The sequence below is a fragment of the Gossypium raimondii genome, chromosome 3 (genome assembly GCF_025698545.1).
Source record: "Gossypium raimondii isolate GPD5lz chromosome 3, ASM2569854v1, whole genome shotgun sequence".
Taxonomy (NCBI): Eukaryota; Viridiplantae; Streptophyta; class Magnoliopsida; order Malvales; family Malvaceae; genus Gossypium; species Gossypium raimondii.
The window spans coordinates 16,703,872-16,719,189 of record NC_068567.1 but is presented as its reverse complement, the minus strand read 5'-3'; positions in this window follow the sequence as shown (position 1 = coordinate 16,719,189).

Here is a 15,318-nt window from a genome sequence, read left to right as displayed (position 1 = left end):
TAATTTATATATATTTAAAATTTTATACATTTTTAAATTTCAAAATTATAATAATATAAATAACCTAATATGTTATAAAAATAAAATAACATATAAACTCACTACAAAATATATCTAGAATGAATTTAGACAAAATTACGTTCAAACTCAAATGCATTTGGACAACTATTTGTCCGTTTTATTCTTGATGTGAAAAAATACTTTTATTTATTTATATATCGATATTTTTATTTTTTTTATTTTTGTCCACCATGTGACATACTAAGAGGATGTCATGTATTACAACAAGATTGGTTGTCAGTGTCACATTAACACAAACTAACAGTGTTAATGCGGAAGTACCATTACAAACTTAGATGACGAAATACAAGATTAAGTGCCAACCAAATTTAAAAAACAATGTAAGTACCGATTAGGTACATTTAGTCAAACTTAAAGGAAAAACTATATATTAACTCAAAACTACTAATAATATGCCGTTAATAAACAATTCATGAAATTATACATAGTGAATATATAAAATATAAATCTAAATTATACATACATTCTTTTAGGTCTCTCGGTATTAAGGGTACTTTGTCTTAAATAGATGTTTCAATACTTGTTACTTTCATCACTGTCTTCATAAGAACTGCACGAAAAATATACTGAAGAACGGATTAGAAAAAAAAAAAAAAAAAAAAAAGGGGGGAACCAATTGCAATGCCTAGTCAAACATTACGTGAAATATACTCTGTATAGATTTTGGACAATAAAGGGACACTTTAAAGACATAAAAGCGACAATGGGAAGAAATTGGGTGTATTGTTTACCTACCGGTCAAAATGACCTCTACCAAAACCACTATCTTTTATCTCATATTTCTATGTTTGTAGGAAGAAATAGACTGGAATTAGTTAAAAAAAGAGACAAGATCCAAAAATGGGTTTTGGAGACTCTTTCTTTTTACAATAATTATCTTTATCTCAAGTTAATTTTGGAGATGACGAACAATTTAACCAATAAACTACAATTTGAGTTTCAGATTTTGAGGACATTCATAAGATATTATTTGAGGGAAAATTATTTTTTATACTGCGAGCATAGAATTAAAAGAGTGGCATATGTTTTTTTAGAGTGTAATAAAAAAGTTTTTTTTTAATGTGACATTTGATTATATTTGATTTTTTGTATTGTGAAATTAAAATTTTTAAATGATATTTTATTAAATACTAACCTTTGAATATTGTAAATGTAATTTTTTCAACCTGGTTTGGGCGTTGGCCTGAATTCGAGAGATTACATCGACCATCGAAATGGCCTAGTACGATCGGTGACTTGTAAAACAGTCATTTTAAGACATTTGTTTATCTTTAGAAAAAAAACTTAGTTTATTTTTAGAAAATGATTCATGGGTTGAAAAAAAACAATTAATTTAATATTTCTCGAACAAAATGATTACCATTGAAAATTTAGTTAACTTCTAGTTTATTTAATCAGGACCAAGCGGTGGAAGAGTGATATTTTCTTAGTTTTAGTCAAATCTATTTTTCATGCATAATTGATTAAAAATGTATTTCAACATTTTACAATAAAAGTGTAACGCTCTTTACTTGACTCGATTATTGGACCCGGATATAGGATGTTACCATACTTAATTACTTAACAAAATTTTATAACTGGTGAAAATCATCTTGGGTGTACTTATTTATTTATAATCTTTTCTAAGTCAAAAGATTTGAATAAAATATTTATTAATTATAACAAACTCTTAAAGGCAATAATAAGCATTACAACATAAATATTTGATGAGGCAGACATATTCATGACGTAGAGTACTATTTGCCACATTCTCAATAGTGCCCCTTAGCATGCATAATATCGCTCTTCAAACTGTCACCCTAGCACATTCCTGGCTTGGTTCCTCCTGATACACGGGTTCCATTCCAAGAACTTGCATTACAAATAAATACTTGTAAGTTCAATAGAACTTAGTGAATCTCAACCATTGTTACCTTTAAACGGTGATGTTCAATTCCTTGAAATAAGAATTTTGGACTTCCTTTCAGATTTTGGATGATACTTTTAGGATTCCTAGCAGATAACTAAACATCAACCTTTAACTTGAACACCTCATACATGTTCAAATCGATTGGCGGATCACAGACTTCTCACCTTATAGCAAATCACATTTCGTAATCCCTTGAAGATAGAAATTGAATAGAAATTTAATACATTTCTTAGAATGATATATCTACGAACACTAATCTTTGTGGATTCTTATATTGGCTCTGGTGGCTGTCGGAATACCAGTCATGTCGTAACTTCACATTGATCCGGGCAATGAACTTGGTTTGGTGAAGGTAATATTTTAGATCACCCAATAGAAACTCAATTGACTTCGGTACAAAATGGAAAGACTTCTAGATATGGCGGATACTTACATTACCCACAATTACATATATGTCAAGCTCTCTTTCTAACTTAGCAAGTTACTATGGCGGGTTCATCAATCGAGCACACTGCCGAGGACTCTTTTAGAAAATACCTCAAAAGCATACCCAGATCTCACCACAAAGGTGGACTAACAATTTTCCACTTAGGTGTTACAAAATTCGCCTAACAGGCTTTCCAAACATTACGCCACATACATACAAATGCTGCATAGAGGACACAAACAACCATACATACTTACAACAACTCTTCAAGAAGATATGTGCATCTATATGAATATCAACCATACAAGGAATCATCATAATATATCATGTAGAAGTCAGGTATAGAGACTCACCGAAGACCTACCAGAAACTAAACTTTACCTTGATCCAAAGCTTCTGTTTCAATCGTCTATCCCGATCCAACAGCAACAACTACTTAAAATATCATGAAATTTTCATTAGAATACCCATTTACAACTTTCTCATACACTTGATAGACTTTTAGTGTACCACCAAAACTTTAGGGCGTACTCTTTCTTCACTTGAAGATACCCTGTAACTAAATCCTTAGATACCTCTAACGGATGAATACTTTAACGCTAGTATGCATCAATACTCCAACTCACCAACAAGTTGGTAGGGTGATCGATTTTACTACTATAGTACCAAAATAGTTTACATACATACCTCACCCACATTTTCGGATCCATCGTTTTTAGGGTGTAACAAAAAGAGACAACCTAAATGTCCCATGCCACAGTTTTAAAAATAAAACATTACAGTATTAGAATAGCTAAAATTTTAAATAATAATCTAAAACATTTTTGTATAAAAAAAATCTAAGCCAAGCCGTCCGTATGGCGAGTCTGTGTCCTAACTGGTAGGTTATCTGTAAAGATGAAAATAAGAGGGGGAGTGAGCTATGAAGTTCAATCACAAGAAAACTAGTGCAAACAGTAGACAAATTATACAGAATGTCCATTCATAGAATAAATTACAATTGAATAACAGTACAAAATATTGGTAAATTAGATCAACTCATCAACATAACATCTCAGTGTCCATAACCATGTAAATGTTTATGGATGCAATGCAATTTCAGTTTATCAGGAAAGATTCCTACCCCACTGCTACACACCATAATAGGAGTTCCCTAGAACTCCTCTACCTTTACACCATGTTGTGAATGAACCACTGATCATTGCAGATGAATTGCTAATGATATAATATACTGGTGGATGAACCAATCGTCTATGCAGATAAAAGTTGCTAATATGTTGTGGATGAACCACTGGTCGAGTAGATGCCAGTCGACAAAAACATGTTGTGGATAAACTATCGGTTGAGCAGATGACTACCGACTAAAATACATTGTGGATAAACCATTGTTCGAGCAAATAAACTGTCGACTACTTCCTCTATTCAAATCGTCCCACCCCATGGAATGCAATATAACATGCTCAACACAGATCAATACTGTAGCATCTAATTATCTTTTTTACAACACAAGACAATAGAAATTAGTATGCTTATAATAGTTCAATACAATAGCAAATAATATGCTTATAACAGATCGATTTAGCAAAAACAGTCATGTTTATTATGTGTTCAGTTTAATGGTAATGTAAGTCATGTTGTACGTACAATCTCAAATACAAATGCAATAGACATACGTATTAGTCAAAATTCATGAAAATATATATTTATAATATTAATTCAGTCAATCAGATCATGAATTCTAATATTATTCATATCATCGGAGTCTTGATTGAATAAAATAAAACACTAAAATAAATTGAGAACCATTTAGGGACTACACTAAACAAATCATAAAATTCTTGGTAAAAGTATAAAATCTGAAAATCTGGGCACAAGGCCATTTAGCTAGGCCATGTAGGATACTATAGACCGTGTGGAAAAGTTACACAACTGTGTAGTCAAGCCGTGTAACGGACTAAGTGCATGTGGGAATTAAAAGATCAACCTACAGTGGAGGCACAATCATAAGACAGGTTGTGTAAAATGGTTTAGGCTGTGTGGTTCATGAACGATGCTAGGGTTTCCAAGTCACATGGTTGTATTGTGGTTCGTGTGGACCACACGGGCCCTGTAGTCCACACACTCATGTAACAGGTCATGTTACCCTAAACCTAGGCACGGTTTGCCCCGATTTACTTGTAAAAAAACACACACCTTTCACTGAACGACATCCATTGCAGTCAAATCTGGTCAGGGGTACCTAAATCGAGTCTTTCAAAAGAAATTTACGCAAGAATTAAAGATGGATTCAAAAATAAATGAAGGTTTTTAGAGATGTGACAAGAACTGATAAAGATTAATTAATCGAATGTAAGGGTAGTGTCAGATAGAAAATTTGTAGAAGTTCAAGATCTAAACTCTGAAATGAGATGTGCTTACCATTTCTTGGAAAAGATCGAGTTTGAGATTGTCATCAATTATGTGATCGGTGGAAGAACAATTAAATGAGAAGGGTTTAATTCATGGAATCAATTATTTTCAGCGACAAATAAAAGGTAAAATTTGATGTAAATAAATAAGAAAGAAAAAAAAGAGAAGAAAAAAAGAGAAGAAAATCCTATTTGTATTTGAAGAGAAAACATAATTCTAATTCAATTAGGAGAAGTTGGATAAAATATCTAGGGTTTGGGAACCCTAGGGCATGAAGAGTAATTTTCCCAAAGTTTTGGGTCTGAAATTTAAAATGAAATTTAATAGAAAAATAAAAGGAACGATTTTAAGGGTGGGGTGACTTGAACTTGGGCAAAAAAAGGGGAGAAGTCGAATTTTAACCATTTGGGCTATTTCCTATTCTTGTTCAGTTTTTACACTAATTAATATTTTTTTTAGTGTGTCTTTTATCCTAGGTTGCTAAAAATTAAAATGAAAGAAATGGGAGAGCAATGGATAGAACCTTGGATCTCTAGGGAGTGCACTAGCTACTTGACCATCAAGCCTAGGTCATTTCTTGGCTATTCTTTACAGTTAACCCCCTATATTTTGAGGTGTAACAATTCTCCTCTCCTTAAAAATTTCTCTACTGTCATGCAAATCACTTAGCCATAAAGTTCGTTATTCCTCTTTTCAAGCCAACCACCACTCTTTTGTTGCGCAACACTAATTCCTATGTAGCTGCATACAATACTTCTCCTTAAACTTCATTTGGTCTTAGTACAATAATATTGGTAGTGGTTCTCTCTACCCCAATACCCAGTTTATCAAATGTATTACAAACAACATATCAATAGGCGGATCCTATGTTTATTAGCACAAAATACCTGCAATGTCATCAGTCGCATCCCTATTCTCATGACTTCTAACGACATAGACTAGGGTAGGTTGTCTAGCCTCAGCTTAGTTCACATCCATTGCAACAGTATTCGTGGCCTTATTTTAACCTCGGCCTCTTGGAGGTAACTAAGTTGATCTCTAGTTTTGGGTCTGGTTTTGAACCGAAGGTTGCACCTGCTCGACCCATCGAGGGCAATCCTTAAATCAATGTTCCATTGACCCGGGTTTTAGACAAATACCTAGTTTCTTTCAACATTCGCCCCTATGGCACTTTTTACAGTACGAACAACGAGGAACCGAACCCCTAAAGTTAGTTCCAACAACTTCTTGCTGCAGTCTACCCTCTTTAGCTCATTTCAGGGGACAGCAATTTGACCCATTGGAACTAGAGTATCTTTTAACTAGGACCTTACCTTTCTCCCATTTTTCTTGTTCCACTTGTTTGATATCCTCCACATTTTTTACTTTCTCTAATAGGGTCTTAAACACCCATTCCTGGTGTGGGGTAACCTAAATTTTGAATTCAAAATGTAGTCCATTCTCAAAACTCACACACTTATCTTGCTCCATGGTGACCATTACTTGGTATATGATTGAGCATTAGAAATTCAACCTCGTTTTTAGACATCGTCTTATCTTCCTATGTTAACTCAATAAACTCGAGTCTACGGGCTTCCACATATTTCTTTTGAAAGGCCTCTTTAAAAAATTCCTAGTTTATGTGGTCAGCCCACTAATAACACTAGAAAGAACATAGGTTTTTCCCTACTTATTGGTTAAATTGTTTCCACTTAGCTATCTTTAGCATATATTTTAGCATTTTTAGTTTAGTAAATTGCATTTTATAACTCAGTTAATCCTAGCCTCTTTTATCCTTAATTTTTCTATCTTATTGCATTAATGTTGCTGCATGGGTTAACTTCAAATTATGTCTAGAATTGTCATTGCAACTGGTAGATGTTCGCAATGTCGCTGCATGGGTTAATTCTAGATTACGTTCAGAATTGTCGCTGCACTTGATAGCTGTCCGGATAAGAACCAAAATTGTGTGAGCTGTCTAGTCTGGTATAACCAACCTGTACAAACCACTATAGAATAATTTTAAGGAAAGGACACCTATACTATGGGGGAGGACATAAAAGGTGGACATGAGAAGAAAAAGAGGCATTCTTGAGTTTTTTTCTCTCTCTATCATCATCTTCATCATCCGACCTTGGAGGTTGCGGCCATGGCAGCTTAAACCTCACACTGGTAAGCCAATGTGAAAACCAGATGCTGACTGTCTCCTGACAAGGAGACCTAAGCGCACGACAAGAGGGAATAGAGAGATTCAGTCGAGTTGTCTAGGGATAGTATTCTTCATTAGATTCTTTCTTATTTCTTTCTAAATGCTGGTGATTACTCTCTAATTTTTAATTGTATGAAAGTACTGATGAATTCTTGGTGAATTGTTATCTTATTTAATCTTGCTTTTATTGTTTAATCTTGGAGTTTAACTGTTTTTAACACGAAAGTGTTATTGTAGTCACTGACACTGGAAAGTGCAGTGACAGTTTGAGCCAACAAGCATTACAACAGAAGTTGAGAGAGGATTAGAGGAATTTAGTCCACTTGTTCTTAATAGTGCCATACTGCCATAATAGGAAGGTGAGGTTAATATGCATGGTTAAGTCTGAGATTAAATGAATGAGTAACGTTGAGTAAGATATACATTGAATTTTATTGCATTGACAATCACTTATACTTTTATACCTTGTGAGCACTTAGTATTCTGCTGAAGATTCATGTTAGGGATCCTAGTTTATCATTATCATATTTTATTTTATTTTATTGTTCTCAAGTTATTGTATCAAGAACTATCCTCACAATTTATCTCGTTATTATCAAGTTATTACACCGACATTAATAGACAAAAGACACCCATCCCTGTAGGATCGTGGAAACTCAAAAATTTATGTGTTTTTACTTGCCCTTTTTGACTTAAAATCATGCTATTTCGGTTAAATTCTTGTCAAAAAATAATTAAATATTATAAAATAATTAAATTATGTTAAAAATATGAACATGTTTAATTTTAATTAATTTTATAGTTAATTTTGACTATTTTCGACAGATTCGCACAAAGGGCGAAAATTGGCTCGACAGACAATGCTCGAAGAATAAAACCGAGAAGCAATTTGAAGCATTGAGGCAAATTTATTTTCAGCCTAAAATGATCCAAAATGTATGTTAATTCATAATATAATTAATTTTAATTTATTCCCACTTTAATTTTGGCTAAATAAATTATTATTAATTAATTATGGAAAAAATGGGTCCAGTTGAACTCCATTGGTTGAATCGAATCTAGTGAACCGAACCAGCCACCAATTGGGCTGCCTAGAACCGTCCATATGCTGACCCAAATCAGCATTTTAGCTAACTAAATAAGATTGCAAAGAAGCCCTTGAAGAACTTTCAACCTTGCATTCAAAACCCTCCAAAAAATGTGGCTTTATGGATTTGCCCAAGGCTATTTTTAGCAAAGTTGAATCTCTCAACTTTTCCATTTGTGTGGCCAACAAAGGGAGGTCTCTCTGGCTGATGGAATTTGATATTTTTAGCAGCCACAATTATCTATAAAAACCGCCCCTTGTTGATCATTCAACTCATCCTTCACATCTCATTCTCTCTTCTCCTCTTTCACTTTCTTTCAACTTTTCCTTCCCATTTTCTCTTTTGTTCAAGTGCCGATTTCTTATCTTGGGAAAGAGGTCCTCATCCGCCATTGTTGAAAAACAATTAAAGTGTTCATATGCCACCTTGATAGCTGAGGGCATCGGAGAACGAAGAACAGAGAAATCAGTCAAGCCACGGAGAAACACCGGATTTGCTTTTTGTTCCCTATCTCTTTAAATTTCGTTGTTGTTTTGACAAACATGTTTATGAATATTTATGCTATTGAAATGGTTATTTTAATCAATCTAGCTTGAATTTAATCATGTTGGGTTGATTATATTTTGCCCGCTTGAATTATTGAAATTGTGTTTGTCTTTGTTATAGGCCTCGGTAAGATGCTTGATTAAGTAAAATCATTCCTAAGTTATTCTTGCAATATTAATTGTTAGATAACTAATGAATTAATTATTAAATCATATTGAAATTGTAATTAATTGACACAATACTTAATCAGTCCATGTTTATTCTTCTAAGGTAGCTGAAGTTAATTTATCATTGTATTTGGCGATACATATGCCTTGCATAACTTGCAAGATTTATTGTGATTAAACTGTTTCAAGGTAGAAATACTCTGTTATCTCACTTGATCTTTTATATGCTTGTGAATATTGATTAATCACTTGAATTGACATTGAAAATTGTTCAAGAGATTGATTAATTTAATAAGTATGTATGAGTAGTAGTTAGCAAATTACCGAGTTGCCGTGAATTTGTTCGTAGCAATATAAACATAAGTTTAATAATTTTAAGTTAAAGGAATGTAATTAATCCAACACAATTATATCATCTTGATTAAACCTTATTTGAAATCGTCCATTGGAATCTTTTTATTTTTATTTATTTTTTACTTAGTTTTTAACCTTTAGTTTTAATCATCTTTAGACCAAAATATTTTCTATCACCAAAGTGTTTTAACATTAATTTCATAAATATTCTTTTTTACAGTCCCTGTGGGTACGATAACTTGACATTTACTTGTCACTTTATTACTTGTTGCGATTGTGTACACTTGCACATTTTCATTGTTCCAAATCGATATCGGATAGACTCACATATGTCTACTATACTTGCATCGACAGTGTACGCTTGCACATTATTGCTCTTACGTTAAACAGCCGATCAAGTTTTTGGGTCATTTCCGGGGATGGCATTTGTTTGATGTTTATTTTTGTTTTTGTGTGTTTTTACAATTTATTTTCCTTATATAATATTTAGTATTCACTAACTGTTTCTTTTTCTTTGTTGTTATTTCTTTAACTTCATTTTAGGTGTTTTATGACTTGAAGAAATTCGAACTTTCTTGCAGCTTTTAATCCAGGAATTGAAAGGACTGTTCAGAATAGACTTCGAGAACAAAAAAATATGGCTCTACCAGGGAACAATGCAGCCATACCCCTGATGTAGCAGCAAAATGTTAAAAATCAATTGTTACCTGAATATGCTCGCATACAAAATAGGACTATACAAGATTTTGTAGTACCTGTCTTGGATGATTTGCAACCAAGAGTTGTTAGACCAGCAATCCAAGTTGGGAATTTCGAACTCAAGCCAGTAATGTTTCAAATGTTGAATTCTAATGTAGAATATGTTGGACTGCCACATGAAGATGCGAAAGAACATCTTAAATCATTTTTATTGATCTGTGCTTCCTTTAGTCAACAAGGCATTCCTGATGATGCCTAGAAGATGCAATTATTTCCTTATTCCTTATAGGGAAGAGCACGTACTTGGTTTTTTGGACTACCTGCTGGATCAGTTACTTCTTGGGATGCACTAGTGACACAGTTTGTTTTGCGATTTAACCCACTAACAATGAATGCTCGTCTTCAAAATGATATTACTGATTATCATCAGTTGGATGATGAAAATCTTCACACCACATGGGAAAATTATAAAATTTTACTCCGACGTTGTACCATGTACGGATTCACCTAGAAAAGAAAATTGAGATTTTTTATAATAGGATGAATTCACATGCAATAAATCATGTCGATGCATCAGCCAATGGACCTCTGCTAGATTGCACTTATAATGATGCTGTGAGAATTCTTGAGAGAATTGCTCAGAATGATTATCAATACCCTGTCTCCAGAGCTGCACAAGCAAAAACTACTCAATGAGTTATTAAATTGGATGTAATAACTGCACTAAGTGCTCAAGTTTCTTCTCTCACAATCATGATGAAAAATATGCAAGGGACGAGTGGTGTTGCACCTATACAAGTCGCTTAGCAAGTTGATGTTTCTACTTTTTCTTGTGAGATTTGTAATGACAACCATAGCTATGAAGATTTTCCACAACAGGCAGAGAATGCCTGTTATATTAGTAATATTCACAATAATTTTTATGGAAATTCTTACAACAACTCTGTACGCAACTAACCATTTTGGGGAACTCAAAATACTGGAAAAAATGCTACGACATTCAGATATGGGAATACATCTACTTAGGGCAATTATAATCCCAAATAAGGAAATTACAATCAACAACAACAGAACTACAATTAGCACACTCAAATGCATCCACAACAATGCCAGACACATCCACACCAAAATCTGATGCAGCCATAACACTCTTCAATACCAAATCATCATGTTCAAGGACATTGATAACAACTGTACACTCAAGCTTCTACTTCTGACCCGTTAGCAACTCTTGAGGCGTTAATGTGAGAGCATATTACTTGCACGGAAGCTATCATCCAAGGGAATTCATCTTTCATTCGAGCATTAGAGGCACAGTTATGACAACTTGCTTCAAATTTGAAGACTCGACCACTAGGTTCATTACCTAGTGACACGAAAAGTCCTAGTTTGAGGAGGAAAGAACATTGTAATGCTATCACTCTTAGGAGTGGTAAACAAACTAGCAAACCATTTTTTGACTCTACTATAGCACCTCAAGATACGAATAGAGTGATCACTAGTGAGAAGGTTGAATATGAAGAATTTGTTAATGCATCAGACAAAGAAGGTCCATAAATTGTAACTCATATGCCTACTGTTCGACCTTCGAAACTGTCGACACAATCAAAGGTGTTGGCGCAAGCAAATATATCCCTACCTTTACCTTTTCTACAAAGACTAAGGAAGAATAAGCATGATAAGCAGTATCAGCACCTCCTGGACACACTAAAGCAACTGCAAATCAACATTCCTTTACTAGATGCTCTAGTAGAAATTTTGAGTTATGGGAAATTTATGAAATACCTCTCATCCAAGAAGAAAAAGCTCACTATTATTGAAACTATTACACTCACAGAAGGTTGTAGTGTTGTTTTGATGAACAAGTTGCCCCCTAAATTGAAAGATCTTTAGATCTTTATCATCCCATGTTCAATTGGAAATCATTATTTTGATAAGGCTTTATGCGAGTTGGGAGCTAGTATTAACCTAATGTCACTATCTACTTTAAAAAAATTGGGAATTGGTCACATGTAATCTACTGCAGACATTACAACTCACCGATCGGTCCTTGGCTCATCCCGAAGGGAAAATAAAAGACATCTTACTTCATGTGGATAAATTTGTTTTTCTGACTGATTTTATCATACTTGACTGCGAGGCAGACAATGAGGTTCGTATAATCTTGGGACGACAATTTTTAGCAACTGGCTGAACTCTGATTGATGTGTATAAAGGTGAACTAACCATACAACTTAATGATGAGCAAGTCACCTTTAGTGTTTTTGAATCTATTTAATGAAAGGAAAAAGAAGGATGTCATATTGTTGATGTGTTAGATGATCTAACTAACACTATAGCAAAACAGACTTTTAGCGGCATTTAGAACAAAAATGCCGCAAAAGGTTAGACCTATGGTGGCGTTTTTACCAAAAACGCTGCAAAAGATCAACATTTACGGTGTTTATAAGAGAAACACTGCAAATGCTCGAGCATTAGAGGCGCTTATGTCAAAAAGCCGCTATAGAACAAGAATTAGCGGCGCTTGCATAAAAACGCCGCAAAAGTGTTAACCAAAACGCATCATTTTATCTTGAGCTTTTAGTGGCGTTAGCGGCGCTTATGTCAAAATGCCACTATAGACCGAGAATTAGCGGCGCTTGCATAAAAATGCCACAAAAGTGTTAATCAAAACTCATCATTTTATCTTGAGCTTTTAGTGGCGTTAGCGACGCTTATGTCAAAACGCCGCTATAGACCGAGAATTAGCAGCGCTTTTATAAAAATGCCGCAAAAGTGTTAATCAAAACGAATCGTTTTATCTTGAGCTTTTAGTGGCATTAGCGGTGCTTCTATCAAAACGCTGGTATAGACTTAGAATTAGCGGCGCTTCCATAAAAACGCCGCAAGGATGCATTCCAGAATTAGCGACGGCTATCAAAATGGAGTACAAACTTTTCTAAATTTTGCATTTCAGAATACAAGCCAAGAAAGTATGATTCTTTTCCCGTGTAATAAGTGTGGCAATATCAATTGGCATTACTGTGAAGTTGTCTACAAACATCTAATTGTTGATGGCTTTATTCGGGGGTATAAAAATGGATTTTCCATGGACAATTAGATGTTCGTAGACAACTTCATGATAATGCCAATTGATATTGTCACACTTCTTACACAGGCAAAGAATCATATTCTCTTATCTTGCATTCTGAAATGCAAAATTTAGAAAAGTTTGTACTCCATTTCAATAGTCGTTGCTTACCCTCGACAAATTCATCCAAGTCCTATCCATTTCGTAGTTGTTGAAGTCTAAAGTTGACAATAAACTACACGGATAAGTTGTTTATTTATAAGTGTAATTAAGTTATGTAAGTTATTATATGATATATATTTATGTATTATGTAAGTTATGTAAAATTATGTCGGTGGTTACATGTAAGAAGTTCTCTTACATGGGACACTACAAGATCGAGCCGCATTGACTTTATGCAATTTGGTGAAGATCTTCCCATCTTAAGATCTCGTTCGCGCTCCCGAAGATTACAACATCAATATGCAAAATGATATGCAATTGAAGCTTTCATTGACAAATAATAATGTTTTCTCATAACATTTATAATTACTCAATTTACTTTCGATTCAATAGATTTGGAGTGGAAAGGATGTTAATGACATGGGCACTGGAAGTAGAGATGACATCGTTGAAAGATCAGAAACTTCGTCTTTTCCAGAACAAAACTTAAATGAAAATATCCCTAGTACTAGTACACAATTTCAATGGGTTCGTCAGGTTGTGGAAAAAGATTTTTACGAATTATGATGTAGTAAGATTTTATGATTTTTTAAATATATGTAATATTATAATTTTAATATTGGTCATGTTATATAATCTAAACTATTTTATATGTACTATTATTGTTGTTATTTGTTACTAAAATTTCAACTATTTTATGTGTATTACAGGAAAAATGCGTAGAAGAGGATTACGAAATTTAACTATTGTCAAGAATACTCTAAATTCGGAAGAAGGAAATAGTGAACAGTAGACAGCTATTGGATCTTCGAATGTGCAGGAGACACTTGACGAGCCTGCAGAATTTCAAAGTAATGTTAAGTTTATTTTACATGCGTGTTGAATTTTATTATTGCTCGTATTTCTCAATTTCAATATAATAATATATTATTTTTCAGCTGAAAGTGGTGGGACGCGCAGAGGTTGAGGACGTACGCTACTTAAAGATTTATACAACTTACATCCTATCGAGCGTGTCAAAGTAAGTAGAAACAGTCATGGTCAACCTGTTGGATCAGAAGCTCGATTTTTAGCAGGCTATTTGGGCATTATAGCACGAAATGCCAATATGTTGCCCATCAACTATGAATCATGGCATCACATGCTTGATAGCAACAAAAATCAAGCTCTCGATAATATTAAGGTAACAAAACATGAATGTAATTTATAATACTTTAGTTTAAGTTTCATTTATATTTACTTTCTAAACTTGTGCTTTTTAGGAGAGATTTTCTTTACAGGTCTCGGATGCCTACATCAAGAAGGCATTGGGTAAAAAATGGAGAGACCATAAAAGCATTTTGAAAAAATATTATTTTAAGAAAGACATAAGCCTCGAAGAAAAATTACGAAATGTCCCACCGGGAATGCTGAGGTACCAATGGGAAAATACGGTTAGATTCTGGAATTCAAAGAAAAGAGAGGTATTACGTACTTCCAAACTCTTATAAACTTTTTAGTTTATAGTATTTACTATATACGTAATAATAATTTCATTATGTAGGACCGTGAGGGAGTTGGAACAAGTAGCAGGCAAAAACAAAAATTCACAGACACGGCAGGGTCGAAAAGTTTTGCTTGTGTCGTTGAGGCCGAGGTATTATGAATTTATTAATTCTATCAAATATTAATGACTTTCTACTATTAAATAATATTTTTACTACTATATTGTAGGAAGTCTTGTCTGGTCAAAAAGTTGGACGCCTTCAGCTTTTTGATATTACGCATAGGAAGAAAGATGGATCTCTGATGAAATCCGAAGCTAGAGAAATTATGGTATATTTACTTACTAAAATTTGATTTATTATAAATATTTATAATTTTTAATTATAATGGTTTAATTCGGCGTTAGTAGTTTTAAATAATGTTATGTTGCATTCCTTTTTCTTATATATTTCGTTTCTAACCCTTTAATTGATTTATTGGGAGAAACTAAAAGATAAGAAGGTGGAGTATGAAGCGATTGGTTCAACTGATAGTTCTGTTAATTTTGAGGACATTGATAATAGAATTATTAATGAATTTTTGGGTCCTGAAAGGTATGGTCGGGTTCGATTTCAAGGATCTGGTGTTAACCCGACCTAATATTTTGGATCCAGCTCACAGCAATACATGTCTTTCTGTAGTCAAGCTCAAGCTGAAGTTCAGAGGTTAAGAGACCAGATAACTCAGATGCAAG